General features: G+C 45.0%; 1 long non-coding RNA gene across 1 annotated transcript in view; it reads left to right on the top strand.

The window, feature by feature from the left end:
* Positions 1-17,111, top strand: part of LOC137560817 (uncharacterized) — a 28,558-nt gene extending 11,447 nt beyond the window's left edge. The window contains exon 3 of the long non-coding RNA XR_011029832.1: positions 17,017-17,111. This is a non-coding gene — a long non-coding RNA (uncharacterized lncRNA). The remainder of the gene's footprint in view (positions 1-17,016) is intronic.
* Positions 17,112-17,489: the final 378 nt, after the last annotated feature.

Below are 17,489 nucleotides of genomic sequence, written 5' to 3'. Positions count from 1 at the left end.
GGTAAGTGTGGGTGAGTGGCAGATGTGTTGAGGGAGAGTGTTCCAGAGGAGGGGAGAGGATGAGGAGAAGTCTTGTAAGAGGAAATGAGAAGAGACGATCAGAGGAGAAGATAGGAGAAACAAATGCACACTGTTACCAATATCCTTTGAAATACATCTTAACTAGTAGCGCAAGTGTATTTTTTTAATTTTTTTATTTGAGTTGTTGGAGGTAATTTAAGTGTATTTTTAAGTTTTCACAGCAGGGTGTCTTTAAGAAGTTTAACAAAACTTGGTTAAAAAAAGGGAAGAAAAAACTTTATTTTGTCATTACTCTTTAAATACGATTTTTTTGTCTCCGGTGCTGTAGACAAATATGCTCAATTTATATATAACTTAACATGTCACGCTTTATCTACCTAATGTATTACCTTGTCTTTAGGATTTATCGGTACGATTACGATGCAGCTTATTGATTATGGCTCACTATCAAAATATACAGAAAAAAGACAAGAGGCGTGTTTATTAATTATATATATCTCCTAGCCAGGGGAAGATAAAAAAAAGTTTCACACGCGAGGAAAAACACATATTATTTGTTAACTGATAAGAGGTCGAAAAAAGGCTCAGAGCTTTCTGGGTTTTATTTGTTACTAAAGCTAAAAGCTTATTTATTACTTTCTGTTTCTCCTCCTGAGTTTTTATGGCCACCTGTGCTTGTTTTGGGTATATTTAAGTGTCTTTCAATGTGACAGTTTAAAACGGAATGTGTACTTTACAAGGTTTCTGTAGGATCGTGAAACTGGATCAGGATGTAAAGCTTTATCTAGTTGAGATTGGGCTGTAGAACATCAAAACAGACCACCAAAAAATGCAGCAATAGGGTGTCCGAAGTAACTACCAGGGCCCTCTGGCCAGAAAAGGGGCCCTGTCTTTGCCAAAAGAAAAGGACACCGAGAGCCCGATATGGTGTAGTATGCAAAATAAATGAGGTATATTGAGGTAAGTAATTATTATACTCACAAAACTGGGTCACCATAAGGCAACCACTATACAGGCAGGTGAGGAGATTAGACCTGTCCTCACTCAGGATAAGATGTCGCTCTCTGTAGATCGGAAGAAAAAAGGGGATAAAAACCCCTCCACCAGGGGTGGACACAGGTACTTTAAAGGAGAACAGAGGCGCCAACAGGATAAAACGTACTAAAAACGTTAAAAATCTCAAAGGAGGAAGTGGTGGACTTACCTCCCCGAAGCAGACATGAAACTGTCGTTTATTCAAAACAGAAACATTTTTTCATATACTCCAAATAGACAAAAGCAACGCGTTTCGCAGGTACAATCCTGCTTCTTCAGGCAAAAACGATACGGAGTACACAACAGTGTTGTCTCTAGATCACACTCAGCGCCTCTGTGGAACCACGGAGGCGCTGAGCGTGATCTAGAGACAACACTGTTGTGTACTCCTTATCGTTATTGCCTGTCTTTGCCAGTTCCTTCAGTTCAGGGCCTCCCATCGCTCTGGTGTTCCTTTGGTAACACCACTATTTACCTTCACCATTTAAAGTAGCAATGGTAGAGTGAGTATATTATTCAAATTATTATTTATTGTATTTATAAAATGCCAACATTTTACGCAGCACTGGACAATAAATACATACAAGGATGACAAACATTGGACAAAGCTATAAAAGGCAAACGGTCCAAAATACATAATCATTTTGGGCTGGTTAAGTAAGCCTAATTATTCAAGTATGTGGCAGTCATAGGAAAGAAGCACAATAATGGTGCACATGATCATCATGTAGAATACACTAGTTAAGGGAGGACCATGCCAAAGGCTTATAATCTAAGCGGACAGGAGATGGACACACTGGGTAGGGCTGTGGAATAAATATTCAGTAGAAAGCTACTGTGTTGTAGGGGATGGGTAGGCCATCTTGAAGAGATGTATTTTGAGGGCTTGCTTGAATGTGTTGAAGGAGAGGGCAAATCTGATGGGCGGTGGAAGGGAGATCCAGAGGGTGGGGGTGGCTCTTGAGAAATCATGCAGGCGCGCATGGGAGTGTATCAACTGTTCCAGCATTGGGTCTGGTTAGGTTTCCTCTTCAGGAGACCTGTCTACTGTGATCCCCTCAATACTGTTCTTCTTAGATGTTGCGTAACATCCTGCCACAGGAGGAGGAACAATCTTCTGTTCCTTTTACTCCCAGTGCTATTCTTTTGATCTCATTCTAGGCTTTTCCCATCTTTCCCCTTCTTTTTCCACTGATCTCCATGTTTTTGGAGGCCGTCCCCTTCTTCTTGATCCCTGTGGATTCCATTCTAGAGTTCTTCTTTTCTCTCCCTTCCTGAGGGTGTGGCCTATCCAACCCCACTTCCTTTTCCTTCACTAGTGGTTGGTGTTTTCCACAGATCTTCATTTGCCACTTTCTCTCACCGTTTTATATTCCCCATAGGCACCTGTTTCAAAGATCTCTGGAGTTTTGTGGTAATGCATTGTGTGACCGCCTAAGTTTCACTTGATCATAAATGGACTGCTTTCACATTAGTATTAAAAATGTGAACTTTTATTGTTTTTGAGATGTTTTTATTTCTCCAGATAGAGTACAACTGCATCAATGCTTTCTTTATTTGATTTTTTTTACATCATCTTCTGCACCAGCATCTCTGTTAACAACTCCACCAGTTCTATTTCATAGTCACTAAGTTTAAATCTCTCTGCAGAAGTATTGTTTATCCTTGTTTCTTTTGTTTTGTTGGCAATGATGCATAGTCCTCCAATTTCTACTTCGTTTTTTCTTCATATCTATATACCTTTAGTAAATGTACTGTATGTGTGTCAGTACAGTTGGTCATACAATGATAAGGAAGGGCCTTACCTCAATTTGGAGGCAAGAAGTTTTGAATCAGGATCATGCCATTTATTGGAAATGGGAAAAAGAGACTACCCGGCATTTATTGATGCTTTATTTGACCTGAGGAAGTGGGCAAGTTCCCACGAAATGTGTTGCCTGTGCTTTATACCAATAAATAATTAATTTATATTAATTTGTTGTTATTGAGGTGAGCCACCTCATTTTTTACTAAAAGTGTTTTATTTCTCTTGGGCACCTCTTTTTCCCGTTTCTGTGTCCTACTCCCCCCCTTAGTGAGAGGAGTCCCCTACACCAGATTTCTATTGGTTTTACCAGTACATAGGCTATCAGAGTGCATGTGTTTTTTACAACAGAGCGGCCATTTCCAGGTTCCCTGGTAACCCGAGTGGAGTCGGGGTTGTGCACCTCCACCTGTCTGAATTGGTCGGTTGCCCTGTTGTAACCCACCTTTGTGAGTATACCTCATTTATTTTAATATTATTTGCTCCTGCTGTGACATCCTGCACCATTTGGGCTCCCGTTGTCTCTGTGCTTTTTCCTTCGTAGTGTATTACACTTCATCTCCAACTAATGCCATTTATTGGCTAACATAGAAGAAAAGGACAACCAACAAATTATGTTGATGTAAACTTTCCCAACATGCATCTTAGTAGGCATAATCACATGATCAGGGGCTCAAACAGAGTTTTTTTCTAGCCATTTTTCTAACCATAAAAGCGTACTGTAGATTAAAAATTAATATAATAAATGCTCTTTTTTTCTGTTAACGATTGATGCATAATTCAGTTATTGGGTTTCGATTCACCTTAACTATGTTGACAACAACAGATGTACAGTTCATATTTTAAAGTTTTGTTGCTGCCTAGAACTGGGATTTAAAAGTTTGGTTGAAACTTTAATGATGTCCAACATTACCTGCTTATTCCGTGACCTTTCACAGCCCCTTCCTCGCAGGACCAAAAGCATGTTCTGCCAGGCCGAGCCGTAGAGAGTAATTATTTTTGCCTTTTATCTGCTCATTAATACATATATATATTTTAAGGTTGTAATATTTGCCGTAAATGCGATATTTCTAGAATATCTTCCTTTTTTTTTTTCCCCGGGATCTGAAGACAAGTGTCACACAAAATGTCAACATTTGCAATTCCTGGGCTTCATTTAGGAAGCAAAAAATAATAATGAAATGGGAGCGCCTTAGAGAGACATTTTATATTTTATCTGCTTTGCCAGAGAGCCGCCATGTTCCCTAAGTCAGTAAAATAATTAATTAGCAGCAGTCAAAGCTTAACAAGTTGTCCAAATTAATGAAGCAAAAATAAAAATGTGTTTGAACTGTACCGTCTCTCACCTGCTTAAAAGGGAATGAGCAGAATGTGATGAACGCTATTTACCCAGGACTTGTATAAGGATGGCAAACCGTAGATATAGGCAGTATTTTGGCGTGTACTGTGCGTTGTTTTCTGGCTGCAGTTATATTTTGTCAATGTGAACAAATATTAAAGTAGCCTATTTTCACCTATTATTCACTGTGGATATCTCATTGTAACATGCTCTAGGGATTGTCGGAAATGGTTATTTTCAATTTAGCAGAAATTCTGTTTTCTGCCAATGATGATTCCCGATTTCTTAGTTCCGATTTCCGAGGAGTCTGTTTTTTTGTAATTTTTTTTTTGCATTCTCTGATTGGCCAATTACTTTCTACTGTGTTTCTCCAAAAATAAGACACTGTCTTATATTATTTCTTCATTCAAAGTATGTGCTAGGGCTTATTTTCAGAGAGGGCTTATATTTTGTTAGGGTAGCCAGATCCCCCTTTAGTATCTAGCCAGATCCCCCGTGCATATAACCAAAGCCCCCCTGTATATAGGCAGATTCCCCCTGTATATAGCCAGAGTCCCCCCCCCCCTGTATATAGCCAGAGTTCCCCTTGTATATAGGCAGAGCCCTCCTTGTATGTAAGCAGAATCCCCCTTGTATATAGCCAGAGTTCCCCTTGTATATAGGCAGAGTCCCCCTTGTATATAGGCAGAGTCCCCCTTGTATATAGGCAGAGCCCCCCTCTGTATATAAGCAGAGTCCCCCTGTATACAGGCAGAGTCCCCCCCTGTATACAGCCAGAGTCCCCCTGTATATAGGCAGAGTCCCCCTTGTATATAGGCCGATTCCCCCTGTATATAGGCAGAGTCCCCCCCTGTATATAGCCAGAGTCCCCCTTGTATATAGGCAGAATCCCCCTTGTATATAGCCAGAGTCCCTCTTGTATATAGGCAGAGTCCCCCTTGTATGTAAGCAGAATCCCCCTTGTATATAGGCAGAGTCCCCCTTGTATATAGGCAGAGTCGTCCCCCCCCCTCTGTATATAGCCAGAGTCCCCCTTGTATATAGGCAGAGTCCCCCTTGTATGTAAGCAGAGTCCCCCTTGTATATAGGCAGATTCCCCCTTGTATATAACCAGAGCCCCCCCCCACCCCTGTATATAGCAAGAGTCCCTCTTGTATATAGGCAGAGTCCCTCTTGTATGTAGGCAGAGTCCCCCTTGTATATAGGCAGAGTCCCCCTTGTATATAGACAGAGTCCTCCCCCTGTGTATAGGCAGAGTCCCCATGTATATAGGCAGAGTCCCCCTTGTATGTAAGCAGAGTCCCCCTTGTATATAGGCAGAATCCTCCCCCTGTGTATAGGCAGAGTCCCCCTGTATATAGGCAGAGTCCCCCTGTATATAGGCAGAGTCCCCCTTGTATATAGGCAGAGTCCCCCTTGTATATAGGCAGAGTCCCCCCTTGTATATAGTCAGAGTCCCCCTTGTATATAGGCAGAGTCTCCCTTGTATGTAAGCAGAGTCCCCCTTGTATATAGGCAGAGTCCTCCCCCTGTGTATAGGCAGAGTCCCTCTTGTATGTAAGCAGAGTCCCCCCCCCCTGTATATAGGCAGAGTCCCCCTGTATATAGGCAGAGTTCCCCTTGTATATAGGCAGATTCCCCCTGTATATAGCCAGATTCCCCCCCCCCCCTGTATATAGCCAGAGTCCCCCTTGTATATAGGCAGAATCCCCCCTTGTATATAGCCAGAATCCCTCTTGTATATAGGCAGAGTCCCCCTTGTATGTAAGCAGATTCCCCCTTGTATATAGGCAGAGTCCCCCTTGTATATAGGCAGAGTCCTCCCCCTGTGTATAGGCAGAGTCCCTCTTGTATGTAAGCAGAGTCCCCCCCCCTGTATATAGGCAGATTCCCCCGCCCCTGTATATAGGCAGAGTCCCTCTTGTATATAGGCAGAGTCCCCCTTGTACATAGGCAGAGTCCCCCTTGTATATAGGCAGAGTCCCCCTTGTATATAGGCAGAGTCCCCCTTGTATATAGGTAGAGTCCGCCCTGTATATAGGCAGAGTCCTCCCCCTGTATATAGGCAGAGTCCTCCCCCTGTATATAGGCAGAGTCCCCCCCCCCTGTATATAGGCAGAGTCCCCCCCCCCTGTATATAGGCAGAGTCCCTCTGTATATAGGCAGAGTCCCCCTTGTATATAGGCAGAGTCCCTCTTGTATGTAGGCAGAGTCCCCCTTGTATATAGGCAGAGTCCCCCTTGTATATAGACAGAGTCCTCCCCCTGTGTATAGGCAGAGTCCCCATGTATATAGGCAGAGTCCCCCTTGTATGTAAGCATAGTCCCCCTTGTATATAGGCAGAATCCTCCCCCTGTGTATAGGCAGAGTCCCCCTGTATATAGGCAGAGTCCCCCTTGTATATAGGCAGAGTCCCCCTTGTATATAGGCAGAGTCCCCCTTGTATATAGTCAGAGTCCCCCTTGTATATAGGTAGAGTCCCCCTTGTATGTAAGCAGAGTCCCCCTTGTATATAGGCAGAGTCCTCCCCCTGTGTATAGGCAGAGTCCCTCTTGTATGTAAGCAGAGTCCCCCCCCCCCCCCTGGATATAGGCAGAGTCCCCCTGTATATAGGCAGAGTTCCCCTTGTATATAGGCAGATTCCCCCTGTATATAGGCAGAGTCCCCCCCCCCCTGTATATAGCCAGAGTCCCCCTTGTATATAGGCAGAATCCCCCTTGTATATAGCCAGAATCCCTCTTGTATATAGGCAGAGTCCCCCTTGTATGTAAGCAGAATCCCCCTTGTATATAGGCAGAGTCCCCCTTGTATATAGGCAGAGTCCTCCCCCTGTGTATAGGCAGAGATAGGCAGAGTCCCTCTTGTATGTAAGCAGAGTCCCCCCCCCTGTATATAGGCAGAGTCCCCCCCCCCCCCCGTATATAGGCAGAGTCCCTCTTGTATATAGGCAGAGTCCCCCTTGTACATAGGCAGAGTCCCCCTTGTATATAGGCAGAGTCTCCCTTGTATATAGGTAGAGTCCCCCCTGTATATAGGCAGAGTCCTCCCCCTGTATATAGGCAGAGTCCTCCCCCTGTATATAGGCAGAGTCCCCCCCCCTGTATATAGGCAGAGTCCCCCCCCCCCTGTATATAGGCAGAGTCCCTCTGTATATAGGCAGAGTCCTCCCCTGTATATAGGCAGAGTCCTCCCCCTGTATATAGGCAGAGTCGCTCTTGTATATAGGCAGAGTCCCCCTTGTATATAGGCAGAGTCCTCCCCCTGTATATAGGCAGAGTCCTCCCCCTGTATATAGGCAGAGTCCCCCCCCTGTATATAGGCAGAGTCCCCCCGCCTGTATATAGGCAGAGTCCCTCTGTATATAGGCAGAGTCCCCCTTGTATATAGGCAGAGTCCTCCCCTGTATATAGGCAGAGTCCTCCCCCTGTATATAGGCAGAGTCCCTCTTGTATATAGGCAGAGTCCCCCTTGTATATAGGCAGAGTCCTCCCCCTGTATATAGGCAGAGTCCCCCCCCCTGTATATAGGCAGAGTCCCCCCCCCCTGTATATAGGCAGAGTCCCTCTGTATATAGGCAGAGTCCCCCTTGTATATAGGCAGAGTCCTCCCCTGTATATAGGCAGAGTCCTCCCCCTGTATATAGGCAGAGTCCCTCTTGTATATAGGCAGAGTCCCCCTTGTATATAGGCAGAGTCCTCCCCCTGTATATAGGCAGAGTCCCCCCCCCCCCTGTATATAGGCAGAGTCCCCCCCCCCTGTATATAGGCAGAGTCCCCCCCCCCCCTGTATATAGGCAGAGTCCCTCTGTATATAGGCAGAGTCCCCCTTGTATATAGGCAGAGTCCTCCCCCTGTATATAGGCAGAGTCCCTCTTGTATATAGGCAGAGTCCCTCTGTATATAGGCAGAGTCCCCCTTGTATATAGGCAGAGTCCTCCCCCTGTATATAGGCAGAGTCCTCCCCCTGTATATAGGCAGAGTCCCCTCCTGTATATAGGCAGAGTCCCTCTTGTATATAGGCAGAATCCCCCTTGTATATAGGCAGAGTCCCCCTTGTATATAGGTAGAGTCCCCCCTGTATATAGGCAGAGTCCTCCCCCTGTATATAGGCAGAGTCCTCCCCCTGTATATAGGCAGAGTCCCCCCCCCCCCTGTATATAGGCAGAGTCCCCCCCCCCTGTATATAGGCAGAGTCCCTCTGTATATAGGCAGAGTCCTCCCCCTGTATATATGCAGAGTCCTCCCCCTGTATATAGGCAGAGTCCTCCCCCTGTATATAGGCAGAGTCCCTCTTGTATATAGGCAGAGTCCCCCTTGTATATAGGCAGAGTCCTCCCCCTGTATATAGGCAGAGTCCTCCCCCTGTATATAGGCAGAGTCCCCCCCCCCTGTATATAGGCAGAGTCCCCCCCCCCTGTATATAGGCAGAGTCCCTCTGTATATAGGCAGAGTCCCCCTTGTATATAGGCAGAGTCCTCCCCCTGTATATAGGCAGAGTCCTCCCCCTGTATATAGGCAGAGTCCCCTCCTGTATATAGGCAGAGTCCCTCTTGTATATAGGCAGAGTCCCCCTTGTATATAGGCAGAATCCCCCTTGTATATAGGTAGAGTCCCCCCTGTATATAGGCAGAGTCCTCCCCCTGTATATAGGCAGAGTCCTCCCCCTGTATATAGGCAGAGCCCCCCCCCCTGTATATAGGCAGAGTCCCCCCCCCCCCCCTGTATATAGGCAGAGTCCCTCTGTATATAGGCAGAGTCCCCCTTGTATATAGGCAGAGTCCTCCCCTGTATATAGGCAGAGTCCTCCCCCTGTATATAGGCAGAGTCCCTCTTGTATATAGGCAGAGTCCCCCTTGTATATAGGCAGAGTCCTCCCCCTGTATATAGGCAGAGTCCTCCCCCTGTATACAGGCAGAGTCCCCTCCTGTATATAGGCAGAGTCCCTCTTGTATATAGGCAGAGTCCCCCTTGTATATAGGCAGAGTCCCCCTTGTATATAGGCAGAGTATCCCTTGTATGTAAGCAGAGTCCCCTTGTATATAGGCAGAGTCCCCCCCCCCCCCCCTGTATATAGGCAGAGTCCCCCTTGTATATAGGCAGAGTCCCCCCTGTATACAGGCAGAGTCCCCCGCTCGCTTTACCTTCTCTGTTCCCGTCTCCTGGCCCTCTCCTTAAGAAAGTCGGAGCCCCCTGAGGTTTATGTCTGTGAAAATCCAAACTGCAGAACAGCGTTGAAGGCAGCTAATGCAGTCCAGTGAGCGCTGCCGTATACAGGAAGTAATCTCTGTGCTGTTACTGGGCTACATGAGCTGACGTCACCGCTGATTTGCGGTTTGAATTATGCCGGGCATAAACCTCAGGGGGATCTGACTTTCGGAGGGGGCCAGGAGCTAGGCAATGGACAGGTAGAGCAAGCGGGCGAGCTGGTGGACATGCGGGGGGGGGGGTAAAAGTTGTTTTGCAGAATCTGTTATATTTTGAATTGCAGTAATGCGGTATTTTTGCCGGATACTCATTTTGGTGACTGATTTCTGATTACCACTGCAGTAGCCCCATCGGAAACTTGGAAATCAGTATTTCACGGAAATATTCCATCCATCCCTAGTAAGCAGTTAAAACCTGACAGAAGCGGCAGATTTTTAACTAGTCCATCTCCTCATGGAGGATTATCATTCTCAAAAGGATTTCCTAAACAGCAGTTGCTTAGTCTAACTGATAAAATAGTAGGATACCTGCCAGCCTCCCTACTCACTCGCGCACTATTTTGGCGGCAGTTAGATTGAGCAACTGCCGTTCAGGGAATGCTTTTGAAAAGAATAAAAAAAATACTGAGACTCCCCCATGAGGAATGGACTAGTCCAAAACCTATCAGATCTGTCAGATTTTAAGAGCCTACTTTTTTCCTCTACAGTGGCCTTTTAAATGAATCTACCCTCTCACCCAACTTTACACAGGCATGGTCGGAAATGTCCATTTCTGATTCCAATTTCCGCCATTGCCAATTTCGATTTTCCATTTTTCTAATTTCTGATTTTCTGTTTTTCTGATTTCTGAGGAGTATTTTATTTGTCATTTTTTGCCTCCAAGAATGCAAACAATGCCCAAAAAATTAAAAATCTGAAAAAGAGAAAATCAGTCTTGTGATTGGTCTAAAATTACTGCGGTAATCTGAACTTTGTGGAAAAAATTCTGCAGTCTCCAATTGGTCCAATACCTCCGAGTATTGCGATTTGGCTAAAATTATCGAGTTGTAGTAAATTGGATTTCTGCGGGATTCCAATGTATGAGGAAATTTCAATCCAAATGAACATCCCTAACTTTATACACACACGCCTTCACCATCAAGCGCTGTAAAAACGGCACAGAATATTTGGGCGCAGCCGGCGCCACCATTGGCCGTAATAGGTATTACGGCTATAGCTGCATTCAGTGAGTAATTTGGGCGCCGTCAAAAGACAGTGCACAAATTACTAACAATACACTGTAATTCGGCTGCCAGCCATAGCTGGAAGCTGAATAACATCTTTCCCCACTATCCATGGTGGCCTGGTGGGGTAATAGTAATGAACACCGCCGGGAGTTTTGCAGGAGCAGGGTGAGACGTGTATCGGCTTTACCCTGTGCCCAAATCTCCTGGCGGCCAATTCACCACCATTTGTTCGATTTACTTGTACTCATACAAGTCTTTTAATTGTGGAGGCCAAGATCAGAATATGTGTGCCAGCAGGAGGGCTTGAAGCTCCCAAAGTAGAGGTCTGTGTAGTTATGTCCTTCTCAGGGAAAAAAAAGAGCTTGCTGAATCAATGTCTCATTTATAGGAGCAAGCATCCAGACAAAGGTTATCTTCATCTTCAATCTTGTTACCTATGACAATGCTCATTGTAAAGCGTCATGCTCGTACAGCATACAGTCCCATCGTCTTCTTGTGCATGGCCATTATTTAACTGCTTTACCGTTTCCTAGTAGATGTAGACTTGTTAAAACAACAACTCCATGACTTGTTAAAACAACTGTCCATGTCAAAGTGAGCCTAAATTCAAAATAAACGTATGCGATTATGAATTGTATGTGTAGTACGGATGATAAATAGAACAATAGAAATATAGAAAATAAGTTTATATTTTCATTTTCAGTTTTATAGCTTTATTTTGAAGAATGCAATGACATCAGACTGTCACAGTTACTCTTTGGAATCCACACTCTGCCTGTTAAGCTAAAATAGAAGCAGAAGTAATGCCCTGAACTTTCCTGCCCTAAAATCTCCTTATTTTATCTTTTCCCAGACAGATAACGGGCTTTTCGCTTCTCTTTACTTTTCAGGAAACCAGACTGAATTTGTCGAGCTCTTTGGCATAGTTTTTTTTTTAAAGCTCTTGATATACTGGAAAGCAGATTGGTACTTGAGATAATCTCTTAGTAGAGCTAGTACCATATGTGAATATTTTATCTCATCATGTCAGATGTCACTTCACATACACTCTGATTCCAACGTAATTTCTGCATTGTGATAAGTGTCTTTCTGGTTCTGGAAATCCAATTTTCCGATTTATCCAGAAAGTTAACTGTGTGTGTGTGTGGGGGGGGGGGGGGGGGGGGGGAGGGATCAATACAGTTAGTTAACTCTGCTAGCTTTATTACACTCTATTGTGAGGAAACCGTATTTCTGATTGGCTAATGTGGAAAGCTTCTGCATTCTCTTATTCGCCTAATACATCTGAAGTCTTCTGATAGGCCTAAAATTACCACAGTGCTGTAATCTGATTTCCACTGAAAAATTCTGGATTCTGTGATTGACCTTAAATTTTTCAAGTCTTCTGATTGGCCTAAAACCGGGGTGAGTGTTGGACGTTAATACCAGACAAGGATGCAGCATGGAGTTTATAAGTTTGCGCTGTGTTGGCTTCCTCACATATACCAAAATCATACTAAAAAGTGAATTGGCCTTTCCCTTAAAGGGGTTCTGTGGGGGTTTCTGAGGAGAAAAACTGCCACTTACCTGGGGCTTCTATCAGCCCCGTGCAGCGGTAATGTCCCACGCCGTCCTGCTCCCATCCGCCGTTCCCCGCAGCCGGCACTGGGCTATTATTCGTCTGACACACAGACGAATAATGCGCGCTACCGCGCCTCCGCTCTTGTCATCTGAGGCTTACTGCGCAGGCGCTTTACAACGGTTTCTTGTACTGCGCTTGCGCAGTAAGCTTCCGATGATGCAGGCGGAAGCGAGCGGGTGCGCAGCCACTGTAGCGCAGCTGCAGTTGGATCCCATGCCGTGCTAGACCGGGTCCGGCGGCAGAGAACGGCAGATGGAAGGACGACGGCGTGGGACATTACCACTGCATGGGGCTGATAGAAGCCCAAGGTATGTGTCTGTTTTTCTCCTGCGCAACCCCCCACAGAACTCCTTTAAAGAGGAACTTTAACTAAGGATTGAAATTCATTCCAATCAGTAGCTGATACCCCCTTTCCCAGGAGAAATCTTTTCCTTTTCTCGAATAGATCATCAGGGAGGTCGGAACGGCTGACATTGTGGTGAAACCCCGCCCACAGTGTGATGTCAGGACCATGGTCCTGGTAGTTTGCTCTCTGTGAACCTTGTTGCATTGTGGGAAATAACAGCTTTTTCCAGCTGCCAAGCAAGCAATATCTCCCTCTGTGCTTAGAACACTCAGTAACAAACATTCCGTACAGATCACCTGGCAGAACTATACTATGCATCTACCCCTGTGGATTTGTATATCTATTAAAAAAAAAACGTTTAGCCTATCACACTGTTATTGGGCGTGGTTAAAGATAATGACAGTTGGTTCTGTCTAGTTTTTTTCTTGTCTGCCAGTAGTAAAGATGATGATGTGCAGGCTGATTGTGTTTCAGACAACATGAATGAATTACACAAGTATCGATCATTTCTTGATCTGTCTTCTATTTTTCAACTTCTTATTTTGCAATATATTGACTTATTTCCCCCCAACTACTATTTTTTTTTCTTTTTCTGATCAGCTCAGAGTCTAGTCACAGTTTATGAAGGAGGCCCAACCATATTGATAGGCTTCATCACCACGCTCTTGGTGTTGGGCATAAAATCTCATCCTGTTTGCTAATCAGAATTTGCCAATCAAATTTAATAATTACATAAAAATAGATAAGGAAAGGGAAAAGAGAAAAAGACCAAAGGAAGAAGGAAGAGCGGATCCATCTGAAAATGGCGCCTGAGAATAATGGCGCACGGTGTTTCCGCTAATCTGCTTGCCGCTTATCGCTATTTAACGTCAAAACCTTATTGTTATTTAACGTTAAAGCCTTATTGTTATTTACCGTTAACACACAGAACCCTCTCTGTACCTATCCCTAACCCCAAAACCCCCCTGGTGGTGCCTAACCCTAACCACCCCCCTGGTGGTGCCTAACCTTAAGACCCCCCTGGTGGTGCCTAACCCTAAGACCCCCCTGGTGGTGCCTAACCCTAGGCAGCGGTAAAAGGCTAAAACGCTGCATTTTGGTTGCAGGCGTTTTGAAGGCGTTTTCAAGGCGTTTTAACGCCAATACATCACTATCAATTGTAATAAGAAACGCCGCGGTAGGCCCAGAAAAAGCGCCTGGGAGCGTTGAAACGCAACGCTCCAAAACGCGGCGTTTAGTGTGAATGGTAAAATGAAAGTCTATGGACTTTCTTTTACCAAGCAAAACGCCAACTTCGGTCGTGGCGTTAACATGCCGAAAAAGCCCTCTGGTGTGAAAGGGCCCTAAGACCCCCCTGGTGGTGCCTAACCCTAACCACCCCCCTGGTGGTGCCTAACCCTAAAACCCCCCTGGTGGTGCCTAATCCTAACCACCCCCCTGGTGGTGCCTAACCCTAAGACCCCCCCTGGTGGTGCCTAACCCTAACCACCCCCTGGTGGTGCCTAACCCTAAACCCCCCCTGGTGGTGCCTAATCCTAACCACCCCCCTGGTGGTGCCTAACCCTAAGGCCCCCTGGTGGTGTCTAATCCTAACCACCCCCCTCGTGGTGCCTAACACTAACCACCCCCCTGGTGGTGCCTAACCCTAAGCGCCCCCCCCAGTGATGCCTAACCCTAACCTTGACAGTGTTACATTAAATCCATTCACCGTTTTGCAGTTAAATAATGTCTGCAGTTTGGCTTATGTAGGACGCTATTGATAAATAACGTTACTGTGGGCAATAACGTCTGCTGTTTGGAAAATGAACGGCACTATTGATAAATAACGTTAGTGTGTGCCAATATTGATAAATAACGTTAGTGTGTGCCGTTTTTCTTTTTTTTTCCCTGTGCGCCATTATTATGCAGTACTAACGATAAATAGCGATAAGCGTATCTTTTTAATGCGGCGCCATTTTTATGCATAGGCGCTGTGCGCCATTATTCACCGATCCGGAAGGAGCTATCTTCAAAGAAAGAGAAAGAGAATGTACCGTATCCTCCAGCATACAAGGCGCCACCCCAACCCACGGAATCCTGCAATTACGATAGTTTTTTGTAGTTACCACCAAATACAGAAAGGCCCAGAACCAAGTATTACATGCTCAGCATGCATGACCGCCAAGTGCACCCTGCCAAAGAGCACATGTCTCAGAAGTGGCTGCAGGTAGAGCTTTTTGATACCTTTAAAGCGACAGAGTGTGCAGGGAACGTTGCTTTATCAAGTGCCTCAAGGTCCAGAATCAAGTATCTTAGCATGCATGACCGCCAAGTGCACCCTGGCAAAGAGCACCTGCCCCAGAAGTGGCTGCAGGCTGAGCCCCCTGACCCATCCAAAGCAACAGCACGCACAGGGCCCCTACACCATCAGACACCGCAAAACCCAAAACCAAGTGTCCCAGCATGCACGACCGCCAAGTGCACGCCCACAATCGGCAACTGCAACCAATGAGCGACCCCCCCCTCCTCAGCAATCACCCCACCCTGCACAATCACTATCAAAAACCAAACCACGTCCATCCCCGTGATCAAAACACTCCTGAACAGAAGACACAAAACTACGAAATCTCGCGTCAACTGCACCAAAGTGCGTAACCGCGCAGCAGAAATCTCACCTAACTACTATTTTTTGATAAAGTTTCTCTTTAAATACGGTGTCACACTGCTTTTAGGTGCCTCCCACTTACCAGTTTGTAAGGAACTTGGGTGAGTTTCAACCAAGGAACACTTTTAAAGTTTCTCTAAGCACATTAGTAAATCAGCATGTATCTTCAGAAATACTACATGTAAAATTTGTGGATATTTACCCGTGAAAAAAAACAAAAAACATATATGCCCCTAAGTTTTGATTTAAAGTGAACCATAGATGAAGCACCCTCATGTATTTTACCATATATATCAGCGGGAACATTAGAGAAAACACCTACCCTGCTCTCTGTTTCATCCTTTCCTGCTCAGCCTGCTTGTTATCAGACCTGATAAAACTCCCGACTGAGCATTCAGTCTGGCTTTGCTCAGAAATCATTATAGCTGAGTCATTATAGCAAAGCCACAAGGGGACAGGCTTTGGCTTGAAAAGACATCAGAAAAGACAGACTCAGCTGTAATGACTCCTGAGCAAAGCCAGGCTGAATGCTCAGTCCGGGATGTTATCAGAGCTGATTAGAAGCAGGCTGAGCAGTGAAGAATAAAACAGAAAGCAAGGTAGGTGTTTTCTCTAATGTTCCCACTGATACGTATGGTAAAATACATGAGGGTGCTTCGTCTCTGGTTCACTTTAAGACTGATCATAATAAAAAGGCCCACAATACATCATAGTATTCCCAAACAAGGACATCTCTAGTAAGATGCAGGATTTTTACTCCTTTTTTTTGGCAAATACGGCCAAGGTTGATCCGTCAGCAGGCTAGTATCTCTTGGACTCTGCAAAGGATATTCTTGTAACAAGAATTTGAAAGTGAAAGCGTGAGTCTACAGAAATAGCCGAGCAAGGGCCAGGTGGCGTATAAATTACAACAAGTATTAGACGAAATGAGAATGGAACGGTGACAAAACGACTCTCCAAGGATCCGCCAGGCAGATGGTCCAACACAGACAAATTATAAAATACCCAGCCGGGGACAAATAAAAAAATATATAGTCCTCCATCCTTTGTGAGAAAATGGCTGGACGGAAAAGAAGTCAAATTACAGAATAACCGGATTAATGATATTATCGAGGGAATACAGTTTTAATAATTATGGGTATAAAACCGAAATCTCAGAGGACAAAAATGATAGGTCATTACGGGCAAAAGAAATGGTAGGTCACAGCAGTGTCTTCGTATAATGTTTCATTCTACATCACTGACACCAAAACCGGGAATAATGGTAGGACAGCTCTGCTGAAAAGGTGCTCTGCAAGATATTCGTATTTCAAGTCTTCTGTATGTCACTGCGGCCACCATATAAGGGAAAGGGCTTCTGGCAAGGTCAGATTTATACTTATTATGCCCCTAGGCCAAGGATGTTGTAGCTCCCCTTTCATACATTCTATTCCATGTGTAACATCCCAGTACTGCAGCCCCTCACATTCCCCCTCTTCCATCTGTAACATCCCAGTACTGCAGCCCCTCCCATTCCGTATGCTGCCCCCTCTTCCATGTGTAACATCCCAGTACTGCAGCCCCTCCCATTCCATGTGCCACCCCCTCTTCCATGTGTATCATCCATGTGCAGCAGTGCCCCTCCCATTCCATGTGCAGCCCTCTCATCCATTTGTAACATCCATCACTCCCTCTCCTGCGTGAACAGCTTCTTTGGGCATACGTTTTTCTTACTCATGCATTGCTGCCCATATTTAGTCTCTTCTTTCATATGTAACAACCCCTCTTTCATGTTTAGGCTCCTCCCTGGGCTGCAGACACCCAAGGCCCGGGCCTTTGTAGCTTTTCCAGAAATCCAGCCCTGAAAGAGGGGAAAAGCTGGGAAGAGGCATTAGTTGGTCGCCAAGGAGGAGCTGGACAACAATGACTTGCAGTGCAGTCGGGATTTAGCAAAAATAAAAAGCACATGAAAAAAACAAACAAACTCGCTTTTTATTAAATATATAAATGTAAATGTATATGCACTTTATTTATCTATCTATTTATATATAGGCTAAAGCTGTAAGAAATCTTTTCAGATGGAAGCAAAATCGAAGAGGGGTAACTCCGCTCCCATCAGAAGTCCTACTAACAAATGAGAAGCACTGAGATCCTATACAAACATCTATTGAAAAAAGGCACATGGAAATTTGGACATAGTAAAATATCGGTATTTAATACCGATATTTTACTATGGTTAAACAGAAGCCTACTCTCCCCTCGATGCCTAAA

Source organism: Hyperolius riggenbachi, chromosome 1 (assembly GCF_040937935.1).
Source record: "Hyperolius riggenbachi isolate aHypRig1 chromosome 1, aHypRig1.pri, whole genome shotgun sequence".
In the NCBI taxonomy this organism is placed as follows: Eukaryota; Metazoa; Chordata; class Amphibia; order Anura; family Hyperoliidae; genus Hyperolius; species Hyperolius riggenbachi.
The sequence above is the reverse complement of the archived record's forward strand: the minus strand, read 5'-3'. Positions and strand labels throughout refer to the sequence as shown.